Below are 25,254 nucleotides of genomic sequence, written 5' to 3' on the forward strand. Positions count from 1 at the left end.
CTGCGCGAGCTGCGCAACAGTTTTGAGAAAGTCAAGGACTACTTCGTGAGTATCTTCCATTGATTTCGTTCAACGTCCACCGACCAGATTTGCGGGTCTATGGGGCATATTATCAAGACAGGAGATAACATTATGTGAAGGACATCTAACATGGGCTTCAATTGGAATTCCATAGAGCATATTATCAAGCCCATTATCGCCGCTTTAGCGGCAGTTTTCTGCCGCTAAAGCGGCGATAATTTTATCGCCTGTCTTGATAATATGCCCCATGGCCCCTTGTCTTTTCCCTCTTTCTCTGCCTTCTCTAACATCGCATACTTCTGTCTACGCAGCCGCTCTATAAGTTCTCTTACATTGTACAAACCCCATGCAATTCTTGTTATTTATTTAGATCTCGTACTAAGATGGCACCAACGCGCCCTCCCCTCCCCCCTTCTCTCTCGCTCAAGGCGCACACACACCTGTCACCTACACCTGCATACGCCTGTCTCTCTCACACACACGGACACACACATATTCTATTGCCCCTTTTACCTGTACGCTCTCCAGCCCTCCTCTCGCACTACCACTTCTCACGCTCACCCACCCACGTTTCTCTCCGTCGAGTACACTGTATTCCCTCTCTCACACGCACACTGCTGCCTCTCTCGCTGTCAAAGCGGTTTCTTTTCCTTCTTGAACAAAAGGGGGCACGAAAGGAAACTGAGGCGTCTGCTTGACAAGCATTTTGAGGATAAACTTCCGTTTAGCGTGCCCAGGTCTCGTAGGGGATTATCTACAAATTATCGCCGCTTTTGCGGCCGTTTTCGGCCGAAAAGCCGCGATAATTTTATCGCTATATCAGCAAGGTCACGCTATCACGTGAAACCTCGCCTTAGCGCCTGAACTCCTAACACCCATCTTTGCATCTCTAAAAAAGATGCAAAGTGGGCGTTCCTCTCCAGGATAACGGGAGAAATGTCGCTAAGCGACATTTCTCCTATTATCAAGCCTCACGCAAAGCAGCATAGTGACAAGAAAAGTAGCGATAACCTCTGTTATCGCTACTTTCCTTTCGCCTTCTTTGAAACTGACTTAGCCATGACATCCTATAGAAGGTGGATATCATGGCTAAGTATGTGAGGCCCTATCAGCAAGCTATTGCCAAACTTCGTGGGATTATCGCTGGGTTTCCAGCGATAATCTCACGTTTGGCAGTTAGCGCTAGGATTTTTATCGGTTTTGAGATAACCGTTGCTAATAGCACGCTAGCTCAGTGATAAAAATCCACGCTAGCCGGCGATTATTATCCTAGCGCTAAGTGCGCTTAGCAATAATTATCGCCGGTTGTTGCTGATATGCCCCAGGGAGTTTTCAGCTCCGCTCTGGTTCACAGGGACACGGGGCGCTTTAGGGGGCATATTATCAAGCACGGCGTTAAAATTATCGCCGCTTTAGTGGCAGAAAACTGCCGCTAAAGAGGCGATAATGGGCTTGATGATATGCCACAGAGAATTCCCATATAAGCACATGTTGACACAAGAACATGGGCTTCTATGGGAATTCTCAAGGGCCTATTATCAAGCCCATTATCGCCGCTTTAGCAGCAGTTTTCTGCAGCTAAAGCGGCGATAATTTTAACGCTGTTTCTTGATAATATGCCCCCAAGTTCTTTCTCAGGGCTAACGGGTAAGTTATGTTTCTTATTTTTATGTACTCTTTATACATACAGGGCCACTGGAATTATGCACCACTGTAATACAAATTATGTGGTTAAGCAGTACTGCAAGACAAGGAAAATCTAGTGGCGTAGTGCAGGACCTTTGGTGATAGTGTTACTTAATTATTTTGTCATTTTTACACGTTAACGCTGCTTTGGCAAAGGTTTCACCTTATTAGTACCAGTGTAATACCCAAATACTCCAATAATCAACTAAAATGGTCAGTCAACCGTTTGCCGCCCCACAGCAGCAGCATTTTTTTTACAGATTTTTATATAGCGCGAACTTGACCCGAATTGGGTATCAGAGCGCTTTAAATAGCAACAGTTGCATTATATGAGGACACATTCATTAGGTCTCGGCTAGGCAGCGCATGCGCTCTCGTCGAGAGATGCTGTATACAGTATAGTGGGGGAAGCTCTGCCCACTTTCCGCCTATCATTTTGATTGGCCACAATTCTAAATGCTGCATTTTGATTGGTTTTCGGGAACTTAATCCCACCTCCTGACGGCCATGTCGTCATTTTCCTCCTTCCGAGGCTATCGGCCCCTTTACTTCCAAGAAAGTTTTGATCCCCTGACTCTCCCTGTTCCCTACCGTAGTCCGTAATTGCTTGGACCATTACGACTCACCCCACCCCCTCCCGTCCATGCCTACTTTCACGCCCGCACTTTTGTTGAAAATGCAATAGGTCTCCCGTAAATACGAGTCCTATTGCATTTTCAATAGTTGTTTTGCGTGTGATTGGTGGATGGATTTGCACTATTTGTCTCGCATGCGCACGATGCCTTACATCGTACGCATGCGAGACAAAACAGTGCTGCCACGGTGGAGAGCCCACCCGAGGCCCTGCGGCCTCCGCTGCCCTTCTCCAACCTGCGGCACTCCATCGAGAACATGCACGGACTATGCTGCACACAGTGAAAGCAATGACCGCTACTTCGACAAGCCGAGGCTTCACTAGAAGCATATTTGAATTACTTACCACGATGTGTGAGCGAGCCTGCACTCGCTAGTGTTGGGAGGGACGTGTAGGAGCTGGGACAAGTGAGAGCAGAGCGTTAGATATTGACTGGAGTTGGAGTTGCGAGGGGTAAGGAGTTCAGGCCTGTGTGCGGCTGAGGCGGGGCTCGTACCCAGGCTCTGCCGCCACAGTTTGCATTGAGCCTCTCGGCTGTCTACTCCCGCGCACCCAAATTCCAGCAAATCACTGAGGGGCATATTATCAAGGAACGGCGATAACATTATCGCCGCTTTAGCAGCAGGAAACTGCAGCTAAAGTGGTGATAAAGGGCTTGATAATATGCCCTTGACAATTCCCATAGAAGCCCAGGTTCTGGTGTGAACATGGGCTTCTATGGGAATTCTCAAGGTCATATTATCAAGCCCATTATCGCCGCTTTAGCGGCAGTTTCCTGCCACTAAAGCGGCAATAATGTTATCGCCGTTCCTTGATAATATGGCCCCAAGTTCTTTCTCTGTCCCTCTGAGCAAAATCACAACGAAACTTGGAAACATGGAAATACCTGCATTCAGAAAATCCAGTACTGAGCGTGAGTTAAACAGACACAACTCATCGACATAAAGTGCACACAGCCCTTGTGTGAATGCGAGATGGGTTTCCAGCCTCATGTCTGGCATTGTAGCCACTCCTGAGCTGAGGGCCTGTCGTCCAAATTGCCTTCTTACCCACTCTTTCCCCCTCCAGGATGACCCGCTGCGTCTGCCCGAGGCAAAAACGTAGAAGTGCTTTAGATAGCTTCATATCGTCCTTGAAGCTTGAGATCTGCATATAGATGAGGCACCGTGATGAGCGCTGAAGGGCGGCGGGAGCAGCACTGACAGGAACAGAAGGCAGCGCTGCGAGGTACAGGAAATCTTACTGTGAGGTACAGAGAAAACACTGCTGCCTCCGGTGAGGGATAGAGTTGCATCTGAGGGAAGTACTCGGAGGATAGCGCTGCGAGGCAGGTGGAGGAGCACTGTGAGGAAGAGAAAGAAATGAAGCCTCCACTGATTTGTGAGATTTGCATATGGAGGAGGTACTGAGAGCACTGGTTAGCGCTAAGAGGCAGCGGGAGCATCTCTGTGGATACCAGCAGCAGTTATGTGAGGTACGGGAGCATCTCTGTCAGGTACAGAGAAAGGAGCGCATCCTCCGGGGAGAGTCTAACTGGTTCGTGTAGGACTCGGAGGCATTCAGAGTATAGCGCTAGGAGGCGCAGCAGTAGCGTACTGTGCGGTACAGCGGGAGCAGCAGTGCCAGAAACAGGTAACAGTCCTGTGAGGTGTGTACAGAGATCAGCCTGTGGCATAGGTCTGTGCAGTACAGAAAAAACACCACACCCTTTAGTAAGTGCCAAAGAAGCGCCCCAACGAGGATAGCACCAAGAGGCGCAGCAGTAGCCCAGTGGGAGGTACAGCGGGAGCACCGGTGCGTGGTACATGCAATACACCTGTTAGGTGCGTAGAGGAAGCCTGTGTCATACATGGGGCAGCACTGAAAGGGACTGCGGGTAGCACGGTGGCCTCCAGTGAGGCGTAGGATTGAGGTAGGAGTTGCACGTGGACGAAGTACTCAGAGGATAGCGCTGCGAGGCAGGTGGAGGAGCACTGTGAGGAAGAGAAAGAAACGAAGCCTCCACTGATGTGTGAGATTGCATACAGAGGCCGTACTGAGAGGATAGCGCTAAGAGGCAGCGGAAGCAACTCTGAGCCTACCAGCGGTCATTGGAAGTACGGGAGCATTTCTGTGAAGTACAGAGGGCAGTGTTGTGAGGTATAGAGAAAGGAGCGCATCGTCCAGTGAGAGTCTAACTGGTTCATGTAGGAGGCGTCCAGAGTATAGCGCTAGGAGGCGCAGCAGTAGCGCACTGTGAGGTACAGCGGGAGCAGCAGTGTCAGATACAGGTAACAGTCCTGTGAGGTGGCGAGAGGGTGTTGCGTTACTGCCAGAGCTGTCGACTTTGGCGCTGAGGATATTGCAGAACAGCTAGAAGTCTGGGGTTTTATAAATTGCAAGATCCTTCTTAGAACTCGTAAGATCTCGCACCTTCGGTCATATGCTGGGTGGCAGAGGCTATATCCTTTTGAAAACGCCAAGAGACACGCAGTGAAAAGCACTTTATAACCACCACACCTAAACCATGTGTGTTCCCCAGCATGACACACGCCACGCGTTCCTTCCTGCAGCCTGCTTTCTAGTGCCTGGAGAAATCAAAGGCAAGAGTGTGGGAACGCCGGTTCTTGATTTCATCCAATTATCTACAAGAACCCACTCAGGTCGCCAGGATCTTTTTACTTGCAAAATAGCGTAGAGGGAAGAAACACAATTATCAAATCGTATTTACCGCAATTTGACATTTCAGAAAAGAAGACTCATAATCTGGGAGGTTGACCTTTTATTATCAGCAAAAACATCTGAATATATAGGCACCTCAATACAAGGCACAAAAGATAAATGGGGACTAATACAAATGCTAGTCTACGAAGTATCCGCATACGACTAAAGATAAACAGGATTACAGCTTCCAAAAGCATCAAGTACCCTATGGCAATTGTGATATCGAAATTTAAAGTCATGAATCAAATCATTTCTATCCCTACTCTATTCTAAGGTGACATCCCTACTCAACATTCCCTTCCAGGTGAGGATCGCATAAAAGGTGTCAGCAGTGAAACTTCCTAAGAAGTCTTCACGATATGAGAGCTCGATCTATAATGCTCCTTTCAGTCCCTCTCCTAAGTCTCGTCTGCTCAACCCACGGGGCTCTGTCCCTAATACAAAACCCCGGAAAGCTGTACACGCCCTCCAGCACACCCCTTCAGGCAGCTTCTTCCTTCAGTAGATTTCCATTTGGATCCTTTCATCTTCCTTTCCATGAATTCGACCTTGGGTCCCAGGCCTTTTCTGTACCAGGAGTTGCAACTTTACATTCCAATCCACTCCCTTCCTGTCTACTCCTTCTGTCTCCATTCCATTTGAACAAAGACTTATTCTAACTAACGAGCTACATGGCCTTGTACCTGCAGCCAAACGCTGAACAGAAAAAACCCCTAACATCATGAGGTTTCACAACTCACTGCAATTTAAGCTTTGCTAAAATCCTGTCATCCTAATAAAACATGGCTAAAATAAACGAAGGCCTTCACTTTACATACATGGTTAGGCCTCAAACTAAACACACTACAACTACCAATTCTAATTATTCGTCTCATACTTAAGAGAACTACCTTCTTCATTCCTCTAACATGACTTAATGTCTCTTAATGCATGACATTACTACAAGCTAAACATTACACTTACACAAATGCATTTCTGAATAACTGGTGGCCTTTTCTCTTCTCTCGAGGCCTGTTTACATTTCTACTTGGCTTTTTCAACGAATATATTTCTACTGCTCTTTAAACATTCTTAGTTTATATGCGGGTGCTGACTAACAATGAATATGGTGCACCCCTACAATTTTCGCATCAGCGACGCTCTATCATTTCCCCCCTTTGATGACAACTTGTCATCACACAAATCCATTTATACAGAGGTGGTAACCATCCCATTATGTCGGAAACCCTCCATTCTTTTTAGGTCCTGATATTGATTATCTTGCATATGCGCCATTCGTCTTTCATATCCCCTGAGAATCCTCTCAGCTCTGTTTCTTCGGTACCACTTGTACGCTCTCACAAGTCCCCACAAACAGATCACACAAACCACCACAATCAGGATTGGTTTCAGCACATATCCGAGAATTCCTTTCCCTAAATCTGCAAACCAGCTTCCCACATGTCCAAATCCTTTCCCAATCTTCTCCCACACATTCTCTTCTGCCAATATTGCAGCCTCTTCGTGAAGTGTGGTAATGTTGACTATATAGTTCTTCAGCTCCTTGCTGTTGTCTGGAATATACGTGCAACATTCTTGAACCTTCAACAATATACAGACTCCGCCCTCTTTTGCCAATAATACGTCTAATGCAAGACGATTTTGTAAAACCATTGTCCTGATCGATAACATTTCTCCATCCACCAGCAACAACGACTTTGCCGTGTTCATTGACAACTCATCAACCACAGTTGCTAGCTTTCGTATTTTCACATCATTCAAAATCACACCCAGACCGGGTATGATTGCTCCAAAGATATCACCAATCACAGCTCCTGCACTTGCATCTCTCCGTGCTCTAGAGTGGCGTCCCGTTTCTAGCAGAGTCAAATCCTCGGCATGGTATATCTTCGGGAAAATAACAGCCAAATAACAAGTCCCGTACCACTGCTCAGGCAACCTCACGTATGCATTCCTTCCACACACATAATACACTGTCGGAATGACCTGTATTTGACCCTGCAAGAAGTTCCTAGCTGAATCTTCCATAGTAAAGGTATGGGCACATGTACTATGCCCAACCCAGATTTTGTCCTTGTCCGACTGCGGACAAGCAACAGACAGATTTCCCCTCTGTGCTTGATCTAAAGCTATGGGTCCATAACTTCCCCTTGACTTATGTAGCTTCTCTTCATCTGTCCAATCTGTCGACTTCTTTCCCCCATCTTTATCTTGGGTTAATTTTCTATATCTGTCCTCAACTTGGCCAATGAATTTCTTTTCAGTGTCTGACACTGAACATGTCAAATTATGTCTATGTGCATAAGCTGTATCCAAACTTGTAGTCGGTATGAAATAAGTCCAAAGTCTTTCTTCTGACTTATAATAATCATACTTATTCAAATGCTTAAACGCTGGTACGTCAGGAAGTACTGTGTCATAATTAGAGAAATAGTACTCGAACTGTTTCCTTTAGTAAAACAGGCTAAGCAATAGACTGCAAGAAATCCCATAAGTCAATTGAAGGTGATGGTATCTAATACCCTCATCTACAGAGGCAGGCAACTGCATGCACACATAGCAATCCTTCGCATCCATCGCATCAACGTACTCATACAACAATTTCGCATACGCATTGAGTTTGAAATCACCTCTCGACAAATCCATGTGTAACATACGACTCTCTTCTAGCATCATCGCCCTTCTATCTCCTGAAATATCCTTCTTGGTACTGGGAGTGACAGGTGTAGGTGTGCCCAACATCTTCCCCTCCTCCCTGTGGGCCACTGCATACGAAGTTATGACTACTGCGAATATAACAGCTATGACTACTCCTAAAAGTGTACCTATCACTGTCTTCGCCCTACGGTGTGAATTTCTAGGCTCCACCATTTTTCCTCCACGCTCAGAATCCAGTTCAATAACAATGGGCGAGAGTCTCTTCCTCATTCAGGCTTGTATCTCAATGCAACAATTATCCCCTGTAGCTAATGTTCCCTTCTAACGTTTCAGTTCTCTACTTTCTTTCGGATCAACAAAGGCTTCCTTCTTTTAACTCCGTTTCGACAAAGTTCATCGCTAATCCAAAATAACTGCGGGTCCCAACAACTCTAGGACTCCTTGCAAAATTTCAAGTTTGAGAGTTTTCAGTTCTTGGGGAGAAGGTACAACAGCAAAGTTCGGGAAAGCCAATGTATCCAAAATCAGACCACGAATGTTACTCAGGAGCGGCGGATCTGGAATATGGAGAGTCAATACTCCCTCGATCTCCAATCCTGGGATCTTCAGTAACACTTCCGCCCTCAGAGCCGGTGGACCACTGTCAGACTCAGTGCTCTTCTGTTTCGCTCGGGAGCAGAAAGTTCCCAACGCCCCTTCCCAGCTCTCTGGGCCACTCGTCGATCGACACAAGTAAGCCCAAGTGAACCGGTGGGGGGAAAGGGGAATTGGACAGAGAAGAGACAGCCACTACGTCTTTTTCTTTCTTGAGTGTTTTCGCTCTTCCTATCTTCCACTGCTGTGGTAGAAGCGGACGTACTGTGAGGAAAAAAGGTAATGATTAATTGGTGCCCTACTCTAATCTCTACTCTACTACGCCCTAAGTGACCTTTCCAGGTTATACCCACCCTAACGTTAGTGACCGATGCTCCTCTTCTGTTGTGTGGTGGTGTGTCGCCTTGTGGTGTAGCTTTTTCTGCAATACAAATGATCTTTCTTAGTTATCCTACTCTCTCCCTCAACCTGGCTTTTATTTCTTGCTACTACTGACTCGCTTACCCTAAAAATCACTGACGGCGCCTCTAACTGGATTCTGTTGGGGAGTACTTCATCTTCTTCTACTTAATGTGTACTGCTACCATGTCTTTTCGTTTCTTATTCCTCATCGTGAAGTTGCTCAACTGGAAGGATTCCTAAGAGGCTTCTTGGGAGTCTTTTATCGCTACTCTGTAGGGTTCTGCCCCACTACATTGATTTTGCGCACTGCTCTATTATTTCACTACCCTGAGGTGATCTCAGTTCAAGGCAATTCCCTGTGGGTTGAAAGTCGGGTTCCTTCTCAGACTGCTGACTGGACTTTTTACTGAGGTACATAAGAATTACATTTCTCGTTGTCACTGAAAATTCTCCTCACAAACCTTTCTTCAGAAACAGGTACTGATACTATGACAGATTATTCTAGTATAACAAGATAACATGAGCTCGTCTTTCTCCGCTAAGTTCTCTCTTGCAGGTAAGTAACTCTCACTAGTTAACTCCGAGGGGAGTTACGGAACAGTCTTACTTAGTACTCTGGAAACTTATTCTCCTCTCAAACTTGACGTCGAATTCTCCTCTCAGACTTGACGTCGAATTCTCCTCTCAGACGAACGGCACAAAACTACGACTCTCTCTCCTCACGACTCCGGTGAAGTGCGCCTCTCCACCGGGCTGACACCTGGATCCTATTGATTGTCCTGGAACGCTAGAGCGCTAACTTGCTGCCCAAACGTTCCAACAGCGGCGGCCATCTTAGATTCCAGTCTTACTCCTTTTAGCTTGGGGATCACTGTTGCGCCTGCTCTGCTGGTCCTGACAACCACTGAAAAGAGTAATCGACCTCAGCCTCCCCGTACTCATCGGTCCTAGAATTCGTTGCTACGTACGTCCGCTCAGGTGAAGCGTACCTGTGACACGGCACTCTTGCTCTCCTCGACCTTCTCAGAGCTTCCGGATCTTGATCTTCCTCACTCTGCTCTGACTCTGTCACCTCCGATACTGGGGCAAGATCCCTTCTCGGTGTCCCTCTCGAATTTACCCGTCTCTGACTCACGGGCCAAACTCTTTCTGCTTCTGAGACACCCCTGCTCTCCCTTCTGATACCCTGTGCACTGCTTTCTTCCTCGGCAGAATTTGGCTCCACTCCGCCTACTGCACCTTCTTCCGCTTCTGGTTCTGATTCGGAGTTTCTCTCACTCTCGCTTACAGCTTGTTCCAGTGCACAACCAGCTGCGTCAGCCACCCTTACAGCTTGACTTGCCCTCTCAGATGGCCCTGCCACCGCGGCTGGGTTTTCGTTCACAAGAGGGGCTGTATCTTCCAAGGGTGCTGGAACTCTACGGGTATGGGAGGCATGCACCCAGTTCGGTAGTCCCCCACACTTCACTGCTGTATTTGTAACCAGAATAATCTGGTACGGGCCTCTCCAGTGAACATCCAAGCAACTCTTCCTCACGTGCTTTTGTACCAACACCCAGTCCCCTGGCCACAGGTCATGGCACAGATCACTTGCGGCTGGAACAGCTACCGCCTGCACCTGCTGGGACACAGAATGAACCACATCAGCCAGGCCTTTACAGTAATCGAGAATTACATCATCAGTGATATTTATCAATGCAGAGGCTGGTATTGCTGGCACACGCATCGCTCTCCCAATCAATATTTCGTGGGGTTACAATCCAGTTCTCCTATCAGGCACACTCCGGAGACTCATAAGAACCAAAGGTAAGGCATCTGGCCACTTCAGAGGAGTTGAGGAGCACACCTTTGCCATTCGGGCCTTCAATGACCCATTAACTTGTTCTACTATCCCAGAAGCCTCTGGTCGATAACTGCAATGTAACCTTTGGTCTATGTTCAGGGCAGCACAAAGCAACTTCATCCCACCCTCCACCTTAGGTCCTTCTAGTGCAACTCGTCTCTTTACCTTAAAAAAATAAATATATAACTTTCCTTCTTATCCTTTGCCTCTTTGACCTCACCTCTGCTTTCACGCTTCTCCCCTCCCATCTTGCCTCCCTCCTTCCGTACGTCTCTCCGCTTGGGTTGGACGTCATGGAGCGTGCAGGTACACACACCTACAGCATCATTTATCCCCCTAACCTATCTAAACAATCAGCCAAACGCTTCAAGCATAATTTTATTGAACTTCACCCTGAAACGCTCTTCGCGGACCCATATTTCTCACCTCATACGGGAGTCACTACCACAGACTTCATTTTCCACATTAAACGAAGAGCCCTATGGAGACAAGCATTCCTATCCTCTCTCACGATCTCCTCTACTAGGAAATCCGCTCATGGTACAGCCTTCGTTACTTCCCCCTCCCAACTATTTCATGCGACAGCGACCATCACCATCTACAATAATGGCACCATCCTCATTCAGGCCTCGGATCATAATCTTAATCTCTTAGATACCATCTTCCCCATCATTAAAAACCGGGTGTCTATATCACAGCTGCCTTCTCTAGCCGCCCCCCATGGCATCTCTGACTGGATTAACCCCCCCATCCTTACTTACAATATCTCCCCTTCTCCGCCTGGCTCCAGTCCCTCCCCTACTCGACCTACCCCCCTCCCCCACACTCAACCTACACCCCTCTCCCACACTCAGCACTTAACCTCACCTTCAACGCTTGTCTCGCTCAACTCCCCTGCCCCACTCATGCCCCAGTCACCACTGACACCTTTGCCTTATAGCTCTCCCCCCCCCATGCACCCCTCCCATCCACACCCCCCCTGGCACAGCACCTGACCCACTAACCCTACCACTGCCCAGCACAACTGCATCAACCTATATGCCCCCCTTAGTTGAGGAACCTATTCCTCTGAAGCCCTCCGCTCCTCTCCCCCCTCACAATCTTTATCCCGCTGACACGTTCTCTTCTGCCACCCCCTATCGCAAGACCCGGCCTCACCGGACACTTACTCCCTTCAACGCTGTCTCCCTCCTCCACAGAGACTGCATGATAATATTGTCTCACCTCACCCCCTCTCGGATACTACTCTTCTCTCTGAACAAACCACCAGCCATCCTCTCCCCATGCCTGCACAACAGGCTGCATCCACTACTTTGCATCCCCCCACTCAGCCTCCCTCAGGCACAACATACCCCCCTACCTCTCATTCAGCCGCATCAGATCCCAGATTAGACGAAATTATGATCGCCTTGCACCAAATTAAAGCAAAGCTACATTCGTTCAAGATGATGCTGTCGAGACATTCGTTGTGCTTCACGCCATCTAAGTTCTATAAATCACTCGAGCACCTGGACCTCATTCCACCTGCCTCCAAAATGCCCCCTCCCTGTTGGAAAACAGTTCCTTCCCACAACGCTCGTACACGCCCTCTGCGCACCTCCAATTTGCTTTCGGAGAGCGATCTCCTCTCTCTTCTGCACTGCTGACCCTACCGACCTTAACAACTACCGCCCCATTACCAATATCCCCACCTTGGCCAAATTGTTGGAAAAATGTGTTCTCCAACAACTGACCAATCACATAGATCACTTCAACCTACTAAATAAACACCAATCAGGCTTCAGAGCCGGTCACACCACTGAATCGGCCATGACACACATTCTTGATGACGCGCTACAAATCCTTGACCAGAATGGTGCGTGCTTACTCATCCTACTAGACCTCTCATCAGCCTTTGATACTGTCAAACACCAGAAACTATTAGATCTACTGGAGCATAGGATGGGTATGTCTGGCTCAGTGCTAGAATAGTTTGCATCCTTCCTGCATAACCGTACACAAAAATTCAAGGTTAACAACGCGCTCTCCAATCCCTCTCCTGTATCTCTGGGGGTGCCGCAAGGGTCCGCACTTTCACCATCCCTATTCAACTTGTTCATGGAACCTCTCACTGAAATCCTGCAAACATCCAATGTGCAATTTCATATGTATGCGGACGACACACAACTATACCTTAAGATCAATTCCATCGAAGACATTAATTTGCTCAACTCCACACTCATGATCACCCAGTCTTGGTTATCAGAAAACCATCTCAAACTGAACGCATTAAAAACAGAATTCCTCCTCATAGCACCACCGGCCAAGATCCCTTTAATGCATGACTTGATCAAACAGCTCACCGCGTTCAACGTACAACCAACTATCATGGACTCAGCAAAATCCTTGGGGATCACTCTCGACAACAACCTCATGATGCAAAAACACATCAGTAACGCTACTAAGAGAGCTAACTTCCAGATAAGTACCCTAAGGAAACTGAAACCCTTCCTGCCTGTCGAGGACCTCAAGTTAGCAGTACAAGCGCTACTTATCCCTTGTGTTGACTACGGAAGTGTCTCCCTGTGTGGCCTCCCAAAAGCTGCAACAGCACCCTTAAGAGCGTCGATCAATGCTGCAGCTAGACTCATCACCGGCTCGAACGAACTGCACACATTTCCCCGGACTTAAAATCCCTGAATTGGCTTCCTTTATGTTAGAAATGAGGGGGCTCTGGTTGACGCAGGTGTGAACCCACAACAAGCAGGGACCCTTTACTTCTTGTCAGGGCGAAGGATGACTCCCCAGAATAACCCCTGCTCACCCTCTAGGTGCGTGGCGCGAGCAGTCTAGGCTAAGTCTCAGGCGTACACGGTTAAGCAAATGCAATTACACCTACAGTAAACCCCTTGCATGCACCACAAACGGACACCAATCAGGAAGTATATAAAAATAAGCTTTTATGTAGATTCAGCAGATTCAAATACAAGGCCCAGTAACGTTGAACTGATGGGGCCACAATTCTTGGAAATACGGTCAAGTTCTCTTTGTTTTACGGAAAGTTCTTTAGGCGGGCACAAGGTAACTGTAGGCCTCAGCGCACTTCGTGCTGAGGCAGCGCCCAGGGAGCACACAGCAGATGACAGGGAAATAAGAACGTTGCGGACCCTGGATCCGATGCGAGCTCGCGGTCGAGTTCGTAAGTACAGTACCTTGTTTCTTGACGCAAAGGCGGGTGCGGGATTTCAGCGGCTCTTCGACAGAAGAGCGAGGCGGCGTCCGGGGCTCCCACACTTCACGAGGGTGTCTGATCTTCAGGCTCACGACAAGAGCGGGGTGTTGCAGGTGGCGGGTGAACAAAGCGGGGCAGCCGGGCACGCAGATACGTCCGGGCCGTCCGAGGCTTGGAGATGCTCACAAACGCCGATTCCGGCGGGAGGGTGAAGGTGCACAGCGAGCCTCCAACGAGCGAGGTGACGGGGCAGCCCAGCACAGCGTAGGGGGAGCGGCTCCGATCGAGCGAGGCTCTTCCCAAGGCGGGGGCGGCTAAGCAGTCCTGGTCACGGCTCAAGGAGGGACTGGGGCACGAGGGTCACAGCTCCGGCGAGGGAAAGGACACCACAGTCCAGCAGCAGGCGAGTGAAGATCAGGTAGAGCCCAATGGTCCTGGGGCTCAGTTCAGGGGGCAAGCTCAGTTCCAAGCCCTTGGAGATCGTTTTGGAAAAGCACAAGTCTTGAAAGTAAAAGTAAAGTGAAAGTCTTCAGCAACAGTTTCTCTTCTCTCCTTTGGCAGCAAGGTCACCACTGAAGGCCAATCCCCCAGGATAGGGACAGTCTTCCTCCTACAGCTTTCCCGGTGCCTCCTCCTCAGGCAGAGATTCTTCTTGGTCAAAAGCGGATCTAGTTTCTCAGGAGCAGGGCTCCTCCATTTATACAGCAAATCTTTTGTTCTCCCAGGCCAGGGGGGCCCTTGCCTAGTTCAGTCCGGTTTCTGAGCACTTTGTTTACGCGATGCAGGCTTCTTCTTTCAGAGTGCAGGGCAGAGTCATCAGACGCTCCACAGGGGGCGGAGCCGGCATTGAGGTAGCAGAGCACTGTCCTATTCAGAGCCTAGGAGCACTCCTCCCACCCATCTACCTGTCGATCGTCCTATTCATTACCAGGCTACCTAGCCCTGCCCATCTGGGTTCCCCCAGCCCTGTCACTCATACCAGCCAGACATCAGATACACATCATGCAGAGGCGGCTGAAAGGTTTAGGCAAGCAAAGGCCAACTTTCTAAAAGCGGCATTTGCAAACCCGGAATATTAAAATAAACCTTGCGAAAAGATGTACCTTATTATTCCGAGTTCAGGCATACTAAACTCGATCTTCTACCATGTTCCCTGGGTCGGTTAGGATCATAGGGTGTAATAATCCAGGCCGCCCATACTGGCCTATGAGAACAGGGTAGCCTTGCAGTAGTGAACAACAAGATGGCGGTAATTCACTACTAGGACATGCCACGCATCCAGGCTTGTCCTACCTTAGGCTTACAACGCACCCTGCCCGTGGGCCTACCAGAGGGGTGACTAACATGCAGCTAAGGGAAGGTTTTAGGGACTGGCAAGTGTGGGCACTTGCCGGTCAGCATGTCAGTACCAGACTGCACGCAGGTTCTGCGATGGCAGACCTCAGACATATTTTACCGGCCGCTTCTGTGGGTGGCACAACCAGTGCTGCAAGCCCACCAGCGGTGTTCGCATTTACATGCCCTGGCGCCCCCGGCGCACTTTACTGGGGTCTGACAGTAAATCAAACAATCCAATCATGGAATCCAACCAACATATACAATTTACATAGGGAGCACTCGCACCGCGACACTGGTTGGCAGTGGCACAGCGCGCTGAGCGGCCAACACCATAAAAACACATGAGGCACAGCGACAAAAAGAGGAAGGGAGACTCACGCCAAGGTGCCAGGTCTAACACGTGTCCCCTCCAGCTGAAAAGTGGGGAGAACTACCCTACCCCAGGGAGTTCCTCATCACTAAGGCGGAAAAATCTGGACAGACCGTCAGCATTGGCGTAATCTGTACCAGGGCGATGTTCCACCGTGAAATCCATACCCTGTAGGGAAATGGACCACCTCAACAGCTTTGGATTCTCACCCCTCATATGCATCAACCATCTGAGGGGCCTGTGGTCCGTCTGAACCCGGAAGTGAGACCCAAACAAGTAGGGTCTTAGCTTCTTCAGCGCCCAGACCACAGCAAATGCCTCACGCTCAATAGCACTCCACCTTTGTTCCCGTGGAAGTAACCTCCTGCTAAGAAAGGCTACGGGTTGATCTAGGCCCTCCTCATTAATCTGTGAAAGAACAGCCCCCACACCATGCTCTGAAGCGTCTGTCTGCACGATAAACTCTTTGGAGAAGTTGGGAGCCAAGAGCACGGGCGCCGTGCACATAGCAGTTTTCAAGGCCTCAAAAGCTTTCTGACAGGTGTCAGTCCAAATCACTTTCCTGGGCTGCTTCTTCGAAGTCAGCGCTGTCAAGGGGGCAACCATGTTGCCATACCCCTTGACAAACCTCCTGTAGTACCCGGTGAGACCTAGGAAGGCTCTCACCTCCGTCTGGGTTTTGGGCGCCTCCCAATTCAGGATGGTTTCTATCTTGGGCTGAAGGGGTGCCACCTGGCCACTCCCAACTCGGTGTCCCAAGTACACCACGGAACCCTGCCCGATCTGGCACTTACTCGCCTTGATCGTGAGGCCTGCGCTGCGCAGCGCCATCAACACTTCCCAGAGGTGACGCAAGTGTTCCTCCCAAGTGGAGCTGAACACTGCGATGTCATCCAGGTAGGCTGCACTGAACGAATCCAGCCCAGCCAACACCTGGTTGACCAATCTCTGGAAGGTGGCAGGGGCATTCTTCATCCCAAATGGCATAACCCGGAACTGGTAGTGCCCATCTGGGGTGGAAAATTCTGACCTCTCTTTGGCCCCCTCGGTCAAGGCGATCTGCCAATACCCAGACGTTAAATCAAACGTGCTGAGGTAGTTGGCAGCCCCTAGCCGATCGATGAGCTCATCAGCTCTGGGGATGGGGTGTGCGTCGGTCCTAGTGACCGAATTGAGTCCTCTGTAGTCCACACAGAACCGGAGTTCGGGTGTGGCTCCCGGCGCTGCAGCCTTTGGGACTAAGACCACGGGGCTGGCCCAAGGACTGCTAGAAGACTCAATTACCCCGAGTGCAAACATCTTGGAGACCTCCTCCTTGATGCATGTCCTCACCCTGTCAGTCACCCTGTAGGCCTTGTGCCGCACAGGTGGACTATCCCCAGTGTCCACATCATGGACGCACCAATCAGTGACACCAGGGACCAGGGAAAACAGGTCAGAAAACTGTCCCAGCAACTGGCGACAATCATTCTGTTGCTCAGGGGTCAGGGTGGAAGAGAGGATGACACCATCCACTGACCCATCTTGCTCCTTGGCTGACAGGAGGTCAGGAAGAGGTTCTGTCTCCTCTTCCATTCCAGCATCTGTTGCCAAGAGCATGCCCACTTGGGACCTCTCCAAGTGGGGCTTGAGGCGGTTGACGTGTAGGACCCTTAAGGGGTTCCTAGGAGACTTCAGGTCCACCACGTAGGTAACAGGACTCTTGCGCTCCACCACCTCAAAGGGACCGGTCCACTTATCCTGGAGCGCACACGGCTCCACGGGGGCCAAGACCCATACTTTCTGTCCAGGCTGAAGCTCTACCAGAGTGGCATTCTGGTCGTACCACCGCTTCATCTCCTCCTGGCTGGCTTCCAGATTTGCCTCAGCAAGTTGCCTGAATCGCCTAGTCTGATTCCTGAAGGCCAGCATGTAACTATATACATTCTGGGGAGGCTTCCTGGGAGATTGCTCCCAGCCTTCTTTGACCAGACTTAGAGGTCCTCTGACTGGGTGGCCATACAGAAGCTCAAAGGGACTGAACCCCAGAGACTTCTGTGGCACCTCACGGTAAGCGAAGAGAAGGCATGGTAAGAGGACGTCCCACTTACGCCTCATGGCTCCTTCTAGGCCCATTATCATGCATTTGAGGGTTCGGTTGAATCTCTCAACCAACCCGTTTCCTTGGGGGTGGTAAGGGGTGGTGAACTTGTAGGTTACACCACACTCTTGCCAAAGAGATTTCATGTACTTGGACATGAAATTGGTACCTCGGTCAGACACCACCTCTAGAGGGAATCCCACTCGGGAGAAAATTCCCATCAGTGCCCGTCCCACCACGGGGGCCGTCACTGTCCTTAGAGGAATGGCTTCCGGGTACCGGGTGGCATGGTCCACCAGGACCAGGATGAACCTATTGCCCATCGCTGTCCTGGGGTCCAGTGGCCCTACAATGTCAATCCCCACTCGCTGGAATGGGGTACCGACCACAGGGAATGGCTGGAGTGGAGCCTTCTGCTTCCTTCCACTCTTTCCACTTGCCTGGCAAGTCTGGCATGTTCTGCAGTGAGTATCTGAACTCCTGCGCATTTGAGGCCAATAAAAGTGGGTGACAAGCCTTTCAAAGGTCTTGTCCTGCCCCAAATGCCCTGCCAATGGCACATCGTGAGCCAGCCCCAGTAGGAAGGCTCTGAAGTCCTGGGGTACCACCAGCGCACGGGCTGACCCAGGCTCAGCAACCTTAGGCTCTGTATATAGGAGGTCGTTCTCCCAGTAAACGAAATGTGATCCTGACTGATCACCTGCGGCCTGGTCTGCAGCCTGCTGCCGCATACCCACGAGAGAAGGGCACTCCTTCTGTGCCTTGCAAAAGTCCTCCCTGGTGGGACCCCCTTCCTGCTGCCAATGGGTCAGCTCCGGCAGGTCTCCCAGTTCAGCTATCTGCTCCCCTGTAGGCTCCAGGGCATCCCCCTCAAGGTCTGCTTCCTCCTGGACCGTGGGAACTTCAGGGGCCGGCTTCCCGCGCCCCTTGCTCCTTCTCTCTGAGGCCGGTTCCTGGGCCTCCCTCTCAGGCTCCAGGACCTCTTGAGTACCTCTACTGGCTGCCATGGACCGTGTGGTGACACGCCCAATCCGGCATACCCAACATCTCCAGGTGAGCACTCCGCTCCACCTTAGCCCAAGGTGAGCTCTCCAAATCGGTCCCTAACAAACAGTCTACAGGCATGGCGGGCCTCACAGCTACCTGAAGAGTACCAGAGACCCCCCCCCACTCAAAGGGAACCTGAGCCACCTTGCAGTGTCTCTCTGTGTTGTCAGCGGCAACAACGGGATAGAATGCATTGGGGACCACCTGCTCCTGAGACACCAGGTGACACCTGACAGCTGTCACACTGGCTCCTGTATCTCTAAGAGCTTCCACTCTATGGCCATTTATGGTCACCCACTGCCTGTACTTCTTAGTGTTCTCAGGCAGCTGGGTTGGAGGGACCACTTCACGGTCTCCTAGCGAGACCAGGGACATCTCTGCGGGACCCCACCCACCTTGGACATCCCTCTCCTCCCCCAAGGCTACACTAGTCACCTGCCGGGATGGAGCACCAGTGGGTGCTGGTTTACCAAACAATGGACACTTTACATCAGAGGCAAAATGCCCCAAATTGTTACACCTGTAACATCTTACGGGCCCCTTTTGAACAGGAGGACCTGTCGGGGCCCCGGTCGGTTTCTGGGGTGGGGGAGGCTGAGAACCCTTCCCTTGGTTCCCTTGGGGACTATTTTGGGGCCCTTTTTGGAACTGCTTCTGTTTACCCCTGTCCCCCCCACTCTTCTGCTGGGGACCCTGCCCACCTTTGGCGGAATCTCCCACGGTACCCTTGTGGACCCTGGTACTGACCCAGCGGTCCGCCTCCTCAGCAAGCTTCCTAGGGTTAGTCAGCCTACTATTGATCAGGTGCTGGCGTAGCTCAGGAAAACAATTACTGGACAAGTGCTCCCATGCCATTAAATCAAGAAGCCCTTGATAATCATTCACCTTACTACCCTTTACCCAACCATCCAGCGCTCTGCAAAAGAAAGTCACATACTCCACATACGTACTATTGGGAATCTTAGTGCAACCCCTAAACCTCTGTCTATATAACTCAGGGGTCAACCCATACCTAGCCATCAATGCTTCCTTCATATGGGCATAAGAATTATGAACATCAGCAGGTAAATCTAACAGTGTGTCCCGCCCTTCACTCAGGAACCGTCCCCACAACCCCGCTCCCCAATCTTTCTCAGGGACCCGGTGGGAAGACATGGCTACCTCGTAGGCTCTGAACCACTGCCCGATGTCGTCATTCTTGAAGAACTCCTTCACTACATCCTTGGGAATATAAACTCTTGGTTCCGCCGGTACTGGCGGTGTGCTGCCACCAGAGGGATTAAGCTCCAAACTTTTTGCTTTCAGCTCCAGCTCCCTCAGCTTCATGTCATGCTCTAATTGTAGTTTCTTTTCTTCCATGGCTAGTCTTTGTTTTTCCATATCCATCTGCCCATGAAGTTTTGCCATCTCCACCTCGTGTGCCCGGGTTGCTGCCCTGTCTGCCAATTCTTCTGGCGACAGGCCTCTGCCAAACTCATGGACACTTTCTGGTGGAACCACTTCCACCTGATTCTCTGGTGCCTTTGACTCATACCAGGCCCTCAGCGCCTTCACGAATTGGGTCTTGTTTTTCAATCCAGTTTGGGCAATTCTGAACTTGGAGCAAAAACCTTTCAATTCTTCATTGCTATAATTCCGAAGTGCGCTTTCTTCCCAATCTATGTCCTCAAATCCAGAGATTATAGAAGCTGCCCTTCCGGCGGGAAGTGAACCAGGCATGGTTCTAACAACGGAGATTCTTGGCAAAACAAAAACAAATTCTAGTCTTGTGGCTGTGTTACTGGTCTGCTCTCACTACGTGGTGATCAGTGATTCACTATACGCAAACCACAAATGCAAATCCGTAAATCCTCACCGCTGCCACCAATGTTAGAAATGAGGGGGCTCTGGTTGACGCAGGTGTGAACCCACAACAAGCAGGGACCCTTTACTTCTTGTCAGGGCGAAGGATGACTCCCCAGAATAACCCCTGCTCACCCTCTAGGTGCGTGGCGCGAGCAGTCTAGGCTAAGTCTCAGGCGTACACGGTTAAGCAAATGCAATTACACCTACAGTAAACCCCTTGCATGCACCACAAACGGACACCAATCAGGAAGTATATAAAAATAAGCTTTTATGTAGATTCAGCAGATTCAAATACAAGGCCCAGTAACGTTGAACTGATGGGGCCACAATTCTTGGAAATACGGTCAAGTTCTCTTTGTTTTACGGAAAGTTCTTTAGGCGGGCACAAGGTAACTGTAGGCCTCAGCGCACTTCATGCTGAGGCAGCGCCCAGGGAGCACACAGCAGATGACAGGGAAATAAGAACGTTGCGGACCCTGGATCCGATGCGAGCTCGCGGTCGAGTTCGTAAGTACAGTACCTTGTTTCTTGACGCAAAGGCGGGTGCGGGATTTCAGCGGCTCTTCGACAGAAGAGCGAGGCGGCGTCCGGGGCTCCCACACTTCACGAGGGTGTCTGATCTTCAGGCTCACGACAAGAGCGGGGTGTTGCAGGTGGCGGGTGAACAAAGCGGGGCAGCCGGGCACGCAGATACGTCCGGGCCGTCCGAGGCTTGGAGATGCTCACAAACGCCGATTCCGGCGGGAGGGTGAAGGTGCACAGCGAGCCTCCAACGAGCGAGGTGACGGGGCAGCCCAGCACAGCGTAGGGGGAGCGGCTCCGATCGAGCGAGGCTCTTCCCAAGGCGGGGGCGGCTAAGCAGTCCTGGTCACGGCTCAAGGAGGGACTGGGGCACGAGGGTCACAGCTCCGGCGAGGGAAAGGACACCACAGTCCAGCAGCAGGCGAGTGAAGATCAGGTAGAGCCCAATGGTCCTGGGGCTCAGTTCAGGGGGCAAGCTCAGTTCCAAGCCCTTGGAGATCGTTTTGGAAAAGCACAAGTCTTGAAAGTAAAAGTAAAGTGAAAGTCTTCAGCAACAGTTTCTCTTCTCTCCTTTGGCAGCAAGGTCACCACTGCAGGCCAATCCCCCAGGATAGGGACAGTCTTCCTCCTACAGCTTTCCCGGTGCCTCCTCCTCAGGCAGAGATTCTTCTTGGTCAAAAGCGGATCTAGTTTCTCAGGAGCAGGGATCCTCCATTTATACAGCAAATCTTTTGTTCTCCCAGGCCAGGGGGGCCCTTGCCTAGTTCAGTCCGGTTTCTGAGCACTTTGTTTACGCGATGCAGGCTTCTTCTTTCAGAGTGCAGGGCAGAGTCATCAGACGCTCCACAGGGGGCGGAGCCGGCATTGAGGTAGCAGAGCACTGTCCTATTCAGAGCCTAGGAGCACTCCTCCCACCCATCTACCTGTCGATCGTCCTATTCATTACCAGGCTACCTAGCCCTGCCCATCTGGGTTCCCCCAGCCCTGTCACTCATACCAGCTAGACATCAGATACACATCACGCAGAGGCGGCTGAAAGGTTTAGGCAAGCAAAGGCCAACTTTCTAAAAGCGGCATTTGCAAACCCGGAATATTAAAATAAACCTTGCGAAAAGATGTACCTTATTATTCCGAGTTCAGGCATACTAAACTCGATCTTCTACCATGTTCCCTGGGTCGGTTAGGATCATAGGGTGTAATAATCCAGGCCGCCCATACTGGCCTATGAGAACAGGGTAGCCTTGCAGTAGTGAACAACAAGATGGCGGTAATTCACTACTAGGACATGCCACGCATCCAGGCTTGTCCTACCTTAGGCTTACAACGCACCCTGCCCGTGGGCCTACCAGAGGGGTGACTAACATGCAGCTAAGGGAAGGTTTTAGGGACTGGCAAGTGTGGGCACTTGCCGGTCAGCATGTCAGTACCAGACTGCACGCAGGTTCTGCGATGGCAGACCTCAGACATATTTTACCGGCCGCTTCTGTGGGTGGCACAACCAGTGCTGCAAGCCCACCAGCGGTGTTCGCATTTACATGCCCTGGCGCCCCCGGCGCACTTTACTGGGGTCTGACAGTAAATCAAACAATCCAATCATGGAATCCAACCAACATATACAATTTACATAGGGAGCACTCGCACCGCGACACTGGTTGGCAGTGGCACAGCGCGCTGAGCGGCCAACACCATAAAAACACATGAGGCACAGCGACAAAAAGAGGAAGGGAGACTCACGCCAAGGTGCCAGGTCTAACACTTTAGAAGCTAGAATCCACCTAAAAGTGGCGTGCATGACCCATAAAGCCTTACACCACAGCTCTCCCAGCTACCTCGCGCAGAAACTGACAATCTCTGGGGGTTTAAGGTCCTCCAGGAGTGCTGAAAACCTTTTACTGAAACCCCAAAGGTTCAACAAAAAGAAAACTTAGAATCGATCCTTCTTGGGGATGGCACCCAAAATTTGGAACGCTCTGCCCCCCGCAACCAGACGGAACGCCTCCTCCGCCTCTTTCAAAAAAGAAGTCAAAGCGTTTCTCATGGCTAAATTTACATGAGCTCTATCTCCTCAGACCTTGAGTTCTCTTGTTTCCTGTTATAATAGACAGCACCATGCTTTAATCCTCCTACTTTATGTGCACCAACTATGCTTTTATATGATTGTTTACCTGCATATTTTGTATTGTTCTACTTACATCCAGCTGTTATGTAAAGCGATCTGATATCCGCAAGGATCTTGTTCGCGCTCTATAAAACTTTCTAAATAAATAAATAAATTCACTGTGGAAATGCGTTCCTCTGTCCGATTCCAAAGAGGTCGGGAACCCGAACCTCGGGATGAGCTCTCTCAACAGTAATTTAGCTACAGTTAGAGTATCACACCTACGTGTTGGGTAAGCCTCCACCCATCTAGAAAAGACACACACTACGACTAATATGTACCTCAACCCATTACACTTTGGCATCTCAATGAAATCTAACTGCATCCTGTTGAAAGGGCCACCTGACCTCCCTATGTGACTCATTGTCACTGCTGTTCTCTTCCCTTCGTTCATTTGTTGACAGGTGACACATCTTTGACATACAGCTTCGGCTGCTGCCCGAAACTTCGTATTGTACCATGTTTGACGAAACACTCGTACCATCGCATCCCTGCCAAGGTGCACAGCACCATGTATCAATCGTGCCATTGGATTCAACAGACATTCCGGTAACACCGCTCTTCCATCACTCGAAACCCAAACATCCACATCTCCCTTCTCACATCCAGCTCGCACCCAACTATCCCGTTCCTGGTCAGACACCTCGTCTTGCAATTGTTTTAACTCTTCCCACGTATCTGCCATCGCCAACATCACACTGAGGTCAGTTGTTTCTTCATTTCCCCTTATGTGTCGTTCTGTGAAGTCACACCCCTGTTCTGCACAAAATCGAGCAACCTCGTCTGCATAATTATTTCCAAGAGACACAAAATCATTTCCTTTCGTATGGGCAGAACACTTTACCACTGCGATTTCATCCGGGCCTTGCAATGCTTCTAACAATTGTCTCACATATTCTCCATTTCTAATGGGCGACCCAGATGATGTCATGAATCCTCTCTGGGACCATAACTGTCCGAAGTCGTGAACGACACCAAACCCGTACTGGCTGTCCGTATAAATCGTTATACGGATCTGGTTAGCGGCCAAACAGGCACGAGTCAAAGCAATAAGCTCAGCCACCTGCGCGGAGTATACTCCTTCTAGACGAGCGGCTTCAACCACTCCGGTGATGGTACAGACAGCAAAGGCTGCTCTCAACTGACCCGTATTGTCTCTTAAACATGAACCGTCCACAAAGAATATTTCATCTGGCTCGGAAAGTGGTTCATCCACAATATCAGGTCTGGGTTTGGTGCACAATTCAGTCACATCGAGGCAGTCATGATCCTCACAATCTTCATCATCTATATTCGGGATCGGTAACAATGTGGCAGGATTTAAAACAGAACACCTCTTCAACATCACATTCTCAGCAACTAGGATGACTTGTTCATAACGTGTCAACCTATTATTTGTGAGGTGTTGTGTCTTAGTCCTGGTCATCAACAGTTCAACAGAATGTGGCACATGCACAGTAAGCGGATGACCCATTACAATGCTCTCACATCTCTCGATACTGACACCTGTTGCAGCAACGGATCTGAGACATCCGGGCAACGCAGAGGCTACTGGATCTAGTGTAGCCGAAAAATAGGCAACTGGTCTACGGACATTCCCATGAACTTGAGTTAACACTGCCAATGCGCAACCTTCTTTTTCACAGCAAAACAATGCGAATGCCTTCTTGTAATCAGGCATCCCCAGAGCGGTGGCACAGCACAAGGCTTCTCCATGGTACCGGATCACTCACATCCTTGCGCGTCAGCCGCTGTAAGGGCTTTGCTTCAAAGGAGAAGTTCGGGACCATTGGCGACAATAGCCAACCATTCCCAAGAACATTCGAACTGCCCTCTGAGTCGTTGGCACTGGCATTCTCAAAATCGCATCTATGCGATCTGGTGATATTTTTCTTTTACCTTTCTCAATCCGATGACCCAAATACTGTACTTCACTCAGACAGTAATGTAATTTATTTGGAGACACCTTATGCCCATTCTCTCCTAGGAAATTCAACAGTGCTACTGTATAAATTCTACAGGCGTCCTCAGTTTTTGACGCCACAAGCAAATCATCAATGTACTGGACGAGAACAGACTCCTGGGGAAGCACCAGACCTTCAAGGTTCTTTTTCAAAATCTGATTGAAAATAGACGGGCTCT

This window comes from Triturus cristatus, chromosome 1_1 (genome assembly GCF_964204655.1).
Source record: "Triturus cristatus chromosome 1_1, aTriCri1.1, whole genome shotgun sequence".
Lineage (NCBI taxonomy): Eukaryota > Metazoa > Chordata > Amphibia > Caudata > Salamandridae > Triturus > Triturus cristatus.